At 32.6% G+C, this 10618-nt stretch overlaps 1 long non-coding RNA gene across 1 annotated transcript; it reads left to right on the top strand.

Annotated features, from left to right (window-relative positions):
• Nucleotides 1-7701: 7701 nt before the first annotated feature.
• LOC126892274 (uncharacterized) lies at nt 7702-9214 on the top strand. Its single transcript, XR_007700755.1, has 2 exons — nt 7702-8625; nt 8937-9214. It is a non-coding gene; the product is annotated as an uncharacterized LOC126892274 (long non-coding RNA).
• Nucleotides 9215-10618: the final 1404 nt, after the last annotated feature.

Raw genomic sequence — 10618 nt, 5'->3', positions numbered from 1 at the left:
AGGAAAAAAATATATACCATCACACGTACCAACTAAAAGAAGAACGAGCCTACAGAATCGTGATCAGATACTTACATCACTCAACCAATACTGATGACATAAAAAGTGAGCTAACTCAGTTAGGGCACAAAGTGAGAAACATAGTTAATGTAAAACAACAAAAAACCAAAGAACCACTTAATCTCTTCTTTGTAGATTTAGAACCCGCGCAAAACAATAAAGATGTCTATAATATAAGAGGCCTACAGAACAGAGTAGTACACATAGAACCTCCAAGAACTCAAAAAACAGTATAATACAGTGCATGAGATGCCAACAATATGGACATTCCAAATCATATTGTAATAAACCATTCGTCCGTGTAAAATGCGGAGGCTCACACAATACCACCACGTGCAAAAAGTCAAAGGAGACGCCAGCCATATGTGCGTTATCCAATGGAGGCCACCCAGCCAATTATAAGGGATGTGATCACTATAAGAAACTTACCAAAGGAAGCAACAAAAACAATGGAGAGCATCAAAACCCATCAGCAATCTACACAAATGATATATACACAAGAAACACACAACAACTATCCAATCCACTGCCCCAGTGCTTGAGCTACGCTGAAGTAACTAAACACAACCAAACAGAAGATACAACCACTGTGTTAAACAAGTTTTTGGAAGAATCTATTCAACCAACTAATCCAACAAAATAGCATGGTCCTCAACATGCTTACCATGATTATGAACAAAATGAAATAAATGGCTAAAGCCCGGTCTTTTCACCTCCGAATAAATATGCTCTTATCTGGCAGTTAGCTATCTGGAGGATAAATATTTATTCGCCAGATAAAATGTACCCGTCTTTTCACGTCAATTTATGTTCCAGTTAGTTATCCGGTAGATAAGCTTAAAAGTAAGTTTGGATTCCGAACACACCTGACTTTTATGTTTATTTTTATAATTTCAGCTTTAACTTAACCTAACATAATTAGATTCAAAGTATTTCAAAGATGATTTTATCGATTTTATTTCCATTTTGGAAGAAGGAATGAAGGAAATGTAAGTAAATCAAAGAATTACAACTTAAAAAAATAGGTATACAAAGTCATAAGGTTTAGAAATACATTTCCATATTTTAATCAGACAACAATATTGTTTTAGAAGGAAAACATTGATTATGCTGAAATAGTTTACTGGAGAGCTTGAACAAGAGGTAAATCCATTTTAAATTAGAGGAAAACTGTTGATTTGTATGTAAAATAGAAGACAAAGACATGTTTAAATAAAGACAAGCTAGCTAATGAAACAGATGCAGTGGTAATTTTGTTTACATAATTATATATGTACATATTATATGATTATTAATATTAGGTTTGTTCTAGCAAACAGTCAAACTAGTCAGAAACCGTCAGCAATTAGTTGCTCAGTGAGACAACATAATACAGTCACCAGTGCTATCCCCTATCTACTCGCGCTGGTCGACTATTTGCTGATGGTTTCAAACCGTTTGAAACTGATGCTAGAACAAACCTAATGACTGTTCAATGATGTAAAAATTTGTTAATGTGGGGAAAACTTTTATTTAAATTCAATACTATATTTCTGTAAATATCATGCAATATGGCAAAACTTGATGTTACGTCTGATTTTAGCCATAATGAGATTATTTGCTTGATATGCTATTTAGTAACATTTCTTCAAGTTGGTATAGTTTGGTATGTGTATGATGAAGGTAAAACCCCAGTATCGTTTCGACAATCATAGAGTGAAGGTCGCTCCAATATTATTGTCTTCGGTGTTTTCAAAATAATTGCTATTGTGATATTTTGTGAATTTATTTAATTAGTGCTAATAAACTGATACATTAGAGTCATAAAGTTTTTTCAACAAAAACTAGGTAAATATGGAAGCAGAGTCAATAGGTTCTGGCGAACCGCCTGACCAAAACAACTCTAAAAAAACTAATATGGATAACAACAGGTCTGTAAATAATTTAATCGATTTTGATAATAGGTATAAATCTGATGACAAGGCACCATTCTTTGTTTATATTGAACATAAAAATTCTAGTATTGGAAGATTATTTCCAATCAGGGTTGGTTCTTTTTTGTTAAATGATCCTTTAATAAAACATGATGTAGTAGACATAAAAACGGTAGGTATTAGTAGGGTAAAAGTCATATTAAAAACTTATTCTGCAGCAAATAAATTAATTAATCATGAATTGATAATTAAAAACGATCTAATAGCATATATCCCTAAATTTTACACGCACAGAAAGGGCGTAGTCAGAATGGTTGACACGTTCTTTTCGGAGGATTACCTGAAAGACGCAATCATTTCTGAAAAGCAGGTGGTGAATGTACAAAGAATGCAAAGAAAAATAACCAACAGCGACGGTACTACTCAATTAGTACCAAGACAAATAATTATTGTAGAATTTTTGGGCAATGAAGTTCCCCAAAACATAATAATTAACTTATGTAACTTCGTAGTTGATCCTTACGTGCATCCAGTGGTCCAATGCTACAAATGTCTTATGTACGGACACAGCTCTAGATTATGTAAATCCAAGGAGAGTAAATGTAAAAAATGTACAGACACTTCTCATACAGAAGAAAATTGTAGTGGAAATAATCTATGCATATATTGTAAAACTAACGAGCACACCTCGTTGTCAAGAAAGTGTCCAATATACGAGAAACAGAGAAAAATCAAGACAATAATGGCAACAGAAAATATAAATTTCAAAGAAGCAGAGCAACTACATAACAACCCGAACTACGCAAAAATAACTACTAATAATAGATTTGCTATTTTAAATAACATTACTAATTTTCCAAGCTTACCTAACCCAACTAACAATACCTCTAATTTCACATTAAATAATCCGGCAAAAAGATTTAGTAACACAACAAATACAGCTAATAAACGTAAAGCAACTTCTCCTCCAATTCTACCCCATTCCTCTGCCTCAACTAGCAAAAGACCCACCCCTAAATCTAATCCGATAATCCCTAATCCTTACAGGGACGAATTTATTGACTATAAAGAGAAACTTATATTACTTGTGTACCAACTCATAGATACTACTAATCAATCTCAACCCATATGCAATTTAGAAAATGAATTAAGAAAACTTATTTCTAATAATCTAGAAGATACAGGTACTAACACAGAAACGGATAATATAGGGACTAGTCTTAATGACAGCAGTCACTAACTTCCAAATGGATAAACACAATCAGCCTAGTCAATCATTATTAAATATTTTACAATGGAATTGTAGATCTTTAGTTAGCAATAGGGATAATCTTGTAAATTATATTAATAATTTTCATGTAGATATTATTATTTTATCCGAAACTTGGTTGAAAAGCCAAATGGATTTTAAATTAAAAGGATATAATTTTGTTTCAAAATGTCGTGACAGCGGATATGGTGGCGTAGGTATTTTCATATTAAAGAGCATTGATTATCAAATAATAAACATTAACTATAATTTTAATAGTGGAATAGAAGTGTGTGCAGTCTTACTTAATAAAATTAATATATCTTTTGTGTCTATATATAGACCTCCTGACATCAGAGTAGATAAAACAGATTGGATACATTTATTCAAACAATTTGATTTTAATAAAACAGTTTTTTGTGGTGATTTTAATGCCCACCATTGCATGTGGGGCCCGATCCCGGATGAACGTAATGGTAGAACTTTAGTCGAAAGTATGGATTTTCTCGAACTAGTCTTTCAAAATGACGGAACACCTACTAGAATCGGTCCAAGTGGGAATCAGTCTGCCGTTGATTTGACTATCACATCAGCTACATTTACAAACCGTATAAACTGGTCAGTACACTCTGACACACTGGGATCCGATCATTTTCCTATTAAAATAGATCTTAAAATTAATCCTTCTTCTTTTCTTATTAATCCATCAACCAAATGGAATGAACCCCGCGCTGACTGGAAACTGTTCCATACATATTTAGAGAATCAACTTTCTACCTTTTCAACAACCGATGATCTTTCAAACGATGAGCAGACAGCTCAACTTTTTCAAACTATTTCCATTGTCGCCTCTAAATCTATGCCCATAAAGAAACCCTTTACTCCTTCAACCCCAAGGCCCTATTGGTGGGATGAGGAATGTACACATATAATAAAAAAACGATCAGAAGCTTTAAAAGCATACCGAAGGCAAAGTAACTATAATAATTACATAATTTATAAAAACATTGCAGCCCAAACCAGACGGTTATTTAAAATGAAAAAAAAATGTAGCTGGATTCATTTTTTAAATAGCTTGAACAAAAGTACTCCTCTCTCAAAAATTTGGAGAACTGTAAGATCATTTTCCAACAATAATCAATACAATAAGAAACCACAACTTTCTGAAGATCTCATTAATAAATTACTAGATCAACTTGCACCTTCATCTGCCCCAGGTAATATTGCTGATAATAACATAGACATTTTTCGTTTTAATACTAACATAGATCACATGTCAAAACCTTTTACTTTTTCAGAACTAGAGTTTGCTCTTAAAAAAAGCAGAAATACAGCACCTGGTTTAGATGGTTTTACCTATAAAATATTAGACAAATTGCCATTAAATGCTAAACACATTCTCTTACAAATCTTTAATAATTGGTGGTTGAAACAAGAATATTGCGACACTTTAAAAAATATAGTCATATGTCCTATACTTAAATTCAACAAAAATCCAGAACTTCCATCATCTTATAGGCCCATCTCCTTATTATCATGTGTAACAAAATCTCTTGAAAGACTAATAAAATTGAGAGTAGAACATCTTTTAGAAAGTAAAGCAGTTTTTCCCTATTCACAGTATGGATTTCGTAGAGGTCGAGGCACAATTGATGCTCTCATACATTTAGTTTCGGATATTCAACTTTGCTTCTCAAAGAACGAATTTATGCTATGTTTGTTTATAGATTTAAAGGGTGCGTATGACGTGGTTGATTTGGATATATTATATTCAAAAATGGCGGCATGTGGTATCGATAAAAGATTATCTGTGAATATATTAAATTTGTATGTTAACAGAAAAATATATTTACGTGACCATAATAATGTATTACACGGTCCAAGAGTATTATATAACGGTCTTCCACAAGGCTCAATTCTAAGCCCTTTGTTATTTAATGTTTACACTGCAGATCTGCATGACCTGATAGATGACAAATGTAAAATAATACAGTATGCCGATGATATATGTTTATATACCAGCCATAAATCCTACGATGATTGTATGTTTAATCTAAAACGTAACTTTAGGAATATAGATAGGTGGGTTAAAAACATGGGATTTAGCATATCAAAAGATAAGTCTTCGATTGTATGTTTTACAAGACGTAGACAAAAAATCAGAGGCAAATGCCATATAGGTGATTATGCTTTTCCCTTAGAAGAAGAGTATAAGTATCTGGGCATGATCCTAGATAAAAAACTCTTGTGGTCTAGCCATATAAAATATGTGAAACAAAAGTCAGAGCGTGGAATTAACCTTCTGCGTTTCGTTTCCAAAAAAAGTTGGGGTGCAGACCAATATATTTCCTTAATGTTTTATAGATCCTACATACGATCCATTCTAGATTATGGCTGTATTCTTTATGGTTCTACTTGCAAAACAAATCTTTTAACACTAGACAGAATACAATATAAATCTATAAAAATCTGTCTAGGAGCTATGATGTCCTCACCAAGTCATGCAGTTCTAGCAGAAGCTCAAGAACCACCTTTATACATACGTAGGCAAATATTAGCAAACAAATGTCTAATAAAATACAGAACGTTTAATACAACTATGGTTCACAAAATAGGTCTGCTTTCGACAGAAAATTTAACAAATTCTTACTGGAGGATAAAAAATTCGCCTCCTCTTACAGAATCTTTTATCGATACGAATCTTTACCAACCTTATATTTCACAGCTACCAAAATTTCCTATTTTCGAACATGACTTTGAAGTTCTGATAGACAAACCAACCATTATAATGCCATCTTATTCAGACTTGCCAACTTTAACAAATCTTATATTTAAATCCATACTAAACAAATTAGGGAAAAATTTAACAGTAATTTATACAGATGGATCAAAAACAGATGAAAGTACTGGTTTCGCATTTTTTGTTTCAAACAACAATTATGCAGAAAAATACCGAATTCCGGATTGCTGTTCTATTTTTACAGCCGAGGCTGCTGCCATACAGAAAGCACTAACTTGGTGTGCTTCTAATTATTGCGAGAACGTTGTAGTAGTCTCAGACTCTCAGGCAGTACTACAAGCTATTTGTAGCCATCCATTAGATAATTTCCAAAACTCCAGTATTCTTGATATCAAAAAAACGTTACATAATCTAAAATCCACTAAAAAAACAGTTACTTTACTGTGGGTTAAAGGACATAGCGGAGTGGTTGGAAACGAAATAGTGGACGGAATGGCAAAAAATACATCCGACATACCAGAAATCACAAACATTTTCAACTTCAAAGACCTATTTTCTGTTATCAGAAGTGTTGGCAGGGAGAGATGGAGGTCCAAATACGAAGATGTTCAGCAGACATCAAGAAATCATTACTTTTCTATTCACCCATTATTACCCAAATGTATACCTCATTTTAACTACAATTATAACAAAGTACATTCCTCATTAATAACCCGGCTAAAACTTAACCATGGCCTTTTTCCAGAGCATCTACATAGGATTGGAATCTATGAAACTCCCTTCTGTCCGTGTAACTATGAGTCCATCGGGGATCTGAACCATGTATTCTTGGATTGTCTTAATCATAGGGATCAGACTCAAAACTTGTATTTAGGTTTAATTAACCTTAACATTAGCCTTCCAGTTAGCATCAGCAATCTTTTATCTTATTCTGACAAATCTATATTTAATATCTTAATCAAGTTTATAAATGATTCTAAGATAAAAATTTAAACATATCTATAACAAAATTCTGTGGCAAAAAGACGCTTTGTCTAATGCCATCTCTTTCCACACACACACACACACAAGGTAAAACCCCCTTAGTCCCACATGTCCCCTTTTAACTTACAGTAGAACCCTAATTATCCGTGCTATGATTTTCTATTACTCAAGTTGCATTTTTGAGGTTTTATCAACATAGCGTCATTGTAAATCACTTAACGGAAACTCTATATGACGAAAGAGAGACTCATAATGAAAGATTTATTTTTTCTGTTATCTTTTTATGGTAGGTACATAATATTATAATACAGTGGAACCCCGATAAGTCGGCCCCCGATAACCCGGAACTCCGGCTAACCCGGACCGATTTTTATCAGACAAACATTTCAACAATAAAAATGTATTGCTGTTACAAAATCTCGTGAACCTAATTCATTCATTTGGTGACGTCAATATACGAACGAAACGATTGATGAATCCGACATACTGAAAATATCAGGGTGCAGATGGGACCCTGTCGCGCAATTCGCAGCAAATAAAATAGTCGTATGTTTTTGGCTTCATTTTATTTCGGTTATACATACGCATTTTCAAGGTTCACGAGGTTTTGTACCAACTCTATGTAATATAATATTTGAGAGATAATGGAACCGGATTGAACTACATATACCAGATTCATTCATTGTCGAAAACAACAGGCACCTGTATTATCCTTTATTTGAAACTGTCTTAGTTGAAACATTGTTTAGAAAAGACTATTAAAATTCTTTTTTTAACAATGGTCTTAGTCATCACTGTTATAAAATTAGATAACATCAGAGACGGTATTGTGTGTAGTAAAGTCGTGTTTTGTAATCGTTCGTAAATTATTCAGATTTTGTGTTTGCGTGTCTTTTGTCTATAAGGGCAACAAAACGTAAAAATGTTGTAGTGACAATGGAAAAGAAACTAGAAGCATTAAGTAGAATTGATAAAGGTGAATCTTGCAGCATTATATTATGGTGTCGGTACATCTACAGTATCGGATTGGAAGAAAAATAGAACTAAAATCGAAGAATTTTTTTTTTCAAAATGATATCAAAAGACAGTTTGGACAATCGGTGCAAAGCTAATAAAGCTAAGAATGAGACTTTTGACGACGCTTTGTATGTGTGGTTTTGTGTGGAATGCGAACGTGGTTTACCAGTGTCTGTGTGACAATTATAACGGAGTTTATCTGTAAGCATACCATATTTTATTAATTTTTACCATTTTCTCCGGCTAACCCGGATTTTCGATAACCCGGATCGGCCGCGGTCCCAATTAATCCGAGTTAACGGGGTTCCACTGTATGTATGTGTATACGTACTTATTATACATAAGAAATACATGTTCGGATTATCAGTGCCACCTTCGGTCCCGAGGAGCACGGATAATCTGGATTCTACTGTATTAGGTAGGCCAGAACTTGATATATTACTTGATTTCTTATGTTGATTACTTTTCGTTTTTGGGTTGACAAAACATGATTTAAACTTTCAAAATGCCCTCCTGAAAAATTAGGCTAGATGGACATATCAATCATTGTCAAAACGCTACAGATTTATAATCCATCCAACTGGTATATTGAATAGTAAACTAGGGATAAACCAACTATGTATATCAAAACACAATATTTTAAAGATTGGATAATTTACATGGTAAATTGAAGAATCCCAATAACAAGAATAAAACCTAATTTTAATATTTGTTATGGGTCATTCCACGAACATACGCCTGTTTTGGATTACTTCGACAACGAATATTTTACGTTGCAAAATAAGAAGAACAAAAGTAAATTGCAAATTACATTGTTATTTATTGGAATAATTATTAGTGCCATTTACTTTCGTACTTCTTAGGTTGCACAGTAAAATATTCATTGTCGAAATAATCCAAAACAGGCGTATGTTCGTGGAATGGCCCATAGTAGATATCTTTCACTTTTCTAAATAAAAAAAATTGGTTACAGATATGACAAACACCTAGAAGATGGAATCCTGTGTTCTCAAAGAAAAAGCTAGTTCCAGAAATAAGCTACCAATAATAAACTAGAGAATGTATTACAAGAAAGAACAACGCTAATACCCAACATAGCTCAATTGCTTCAGATAGAAAAAGAGGAGGAAAGGGTAGAACACAAGCGTGCCAGAGAAAATTAAAGGGCAGAAGAGACACAAAAATTCATTGATTTATTAAATTTAATAATTAAATTATACAAAGGACAATTAAATAAAGAATAAAAAATTATACATGTATATTAATGATCCTTCTATTTCCCCATAAAGCTTGTTACTGACCAGGAGGTATACTATAATAGATATATTACATCTCATATTGCTCACTATAATAATGAGTGAGCCTGCATAAACGGAACCATAATATACATTAGGTATAGTTCCGTGTATGCAGCCTCACTCATTACTATAGTGAGTGATATGAGATATATTTTAGTATAGTTCCCCGTGCGTGACAAGCTTAACACAAAAATTTTTATAAGGTTATCAAACATCATAACTTCAGTAAATTCAATAATTTAGCTTATTCCTGGTCTATACTTAGCAATTCATTTTCAAAATTGTCTTCATTTTCATCTCTCTCTATGTTATAAATATATTGCTTCAGTGTAGGACAACTGAATCAATGTAATCATTTTGTTTTCTGCTATATACAAAAAGGGATGTATTTGCGGACTCATTAAAAAAGTAACAACCCATTGCTATGATCTGAATTTAAACAGCAATAATACAGAATTACTTATATTTGGCACAAAAAAATATTAGTAAGAAGGTACCTATTTAAAACATATCCGGGGAGTATTACGAAATTCTCAGAATATAAAATCAGTCTTCCTATATTCTATTTTTTTTTGGAATTTCATGATACACCCAGTATGTTTTGGATACTTAACAGCAGCTTTTTTTTTCAAGGTAGGTATCATCTACTGTTTCTGAGAACCATGTGCATACATAATTCTAGTTACTACCTACATATATCAATACCTTTCATTTTGGAATCGTAAAATATTTGGCAATTCAAAGAAATGATGGGATAAGAAACTATTCTATTTTTATTTTTTACAACTTGTTTTCCTTTGTAAATGAATATAGTTGGGTAGGTATACAATAATACATACCTATTATAATTTTTTCAAATTATAACCCATCTTTAATTTAATATCTAATAACTCTGCTTAAAAAATTACAGTAGGTAGGTATGTATAAAAACAAAATAACATAAAATTTGTGATTGAGAATTTTTAGAAAGAACAAAATTTTACTTTTGCAATAAATTCAATCAGACCCTCAAGATTTTAGGTTATATTTTTAGTTTCCTGGTAATCAGAAACCATGAAATATACGAAAATCAAAGTTTATCTGCCAGATAACTTCTTATTCGGTACTTTATTCGGCAGTTAAATATTTAATATTTAACGTCAATTTATCTGCCGGATAACTTTATTCCAGAGTGAAAAGACGCTACTTTTTTTATCTGTCAGATAAACTTCCCGTTAACTATTTATCCGGAGGTGAAAAGACCGGGCCTAAGTTTCTTCGAATAGCCCCATGGAATGCCAACGGCCTTCCAAGCCATACAGAAGAAGTGAAAATATTTCTAGACATAAATAAAATTGACATATTTTTAATTAGTGAA

The sequence above is a fragment of the Diabrotica virgifera genome, chromosome 9 (genome assembly GCF_917563875.1).
Source record: "Diabrotica virgifera virgifera chromosome 9, PGI_DIABVI_V3a".
Classification (NCBI taxonomy): Eukaryota; Metazoa; Arthropoda; class Insecta; order Coleoptera; family Chrysomelidae; genus Diabrotica; species Diabrotica virgifera.
This window is presented reverse-complemented; position numbering and strand designations above follow the sequence as displayed.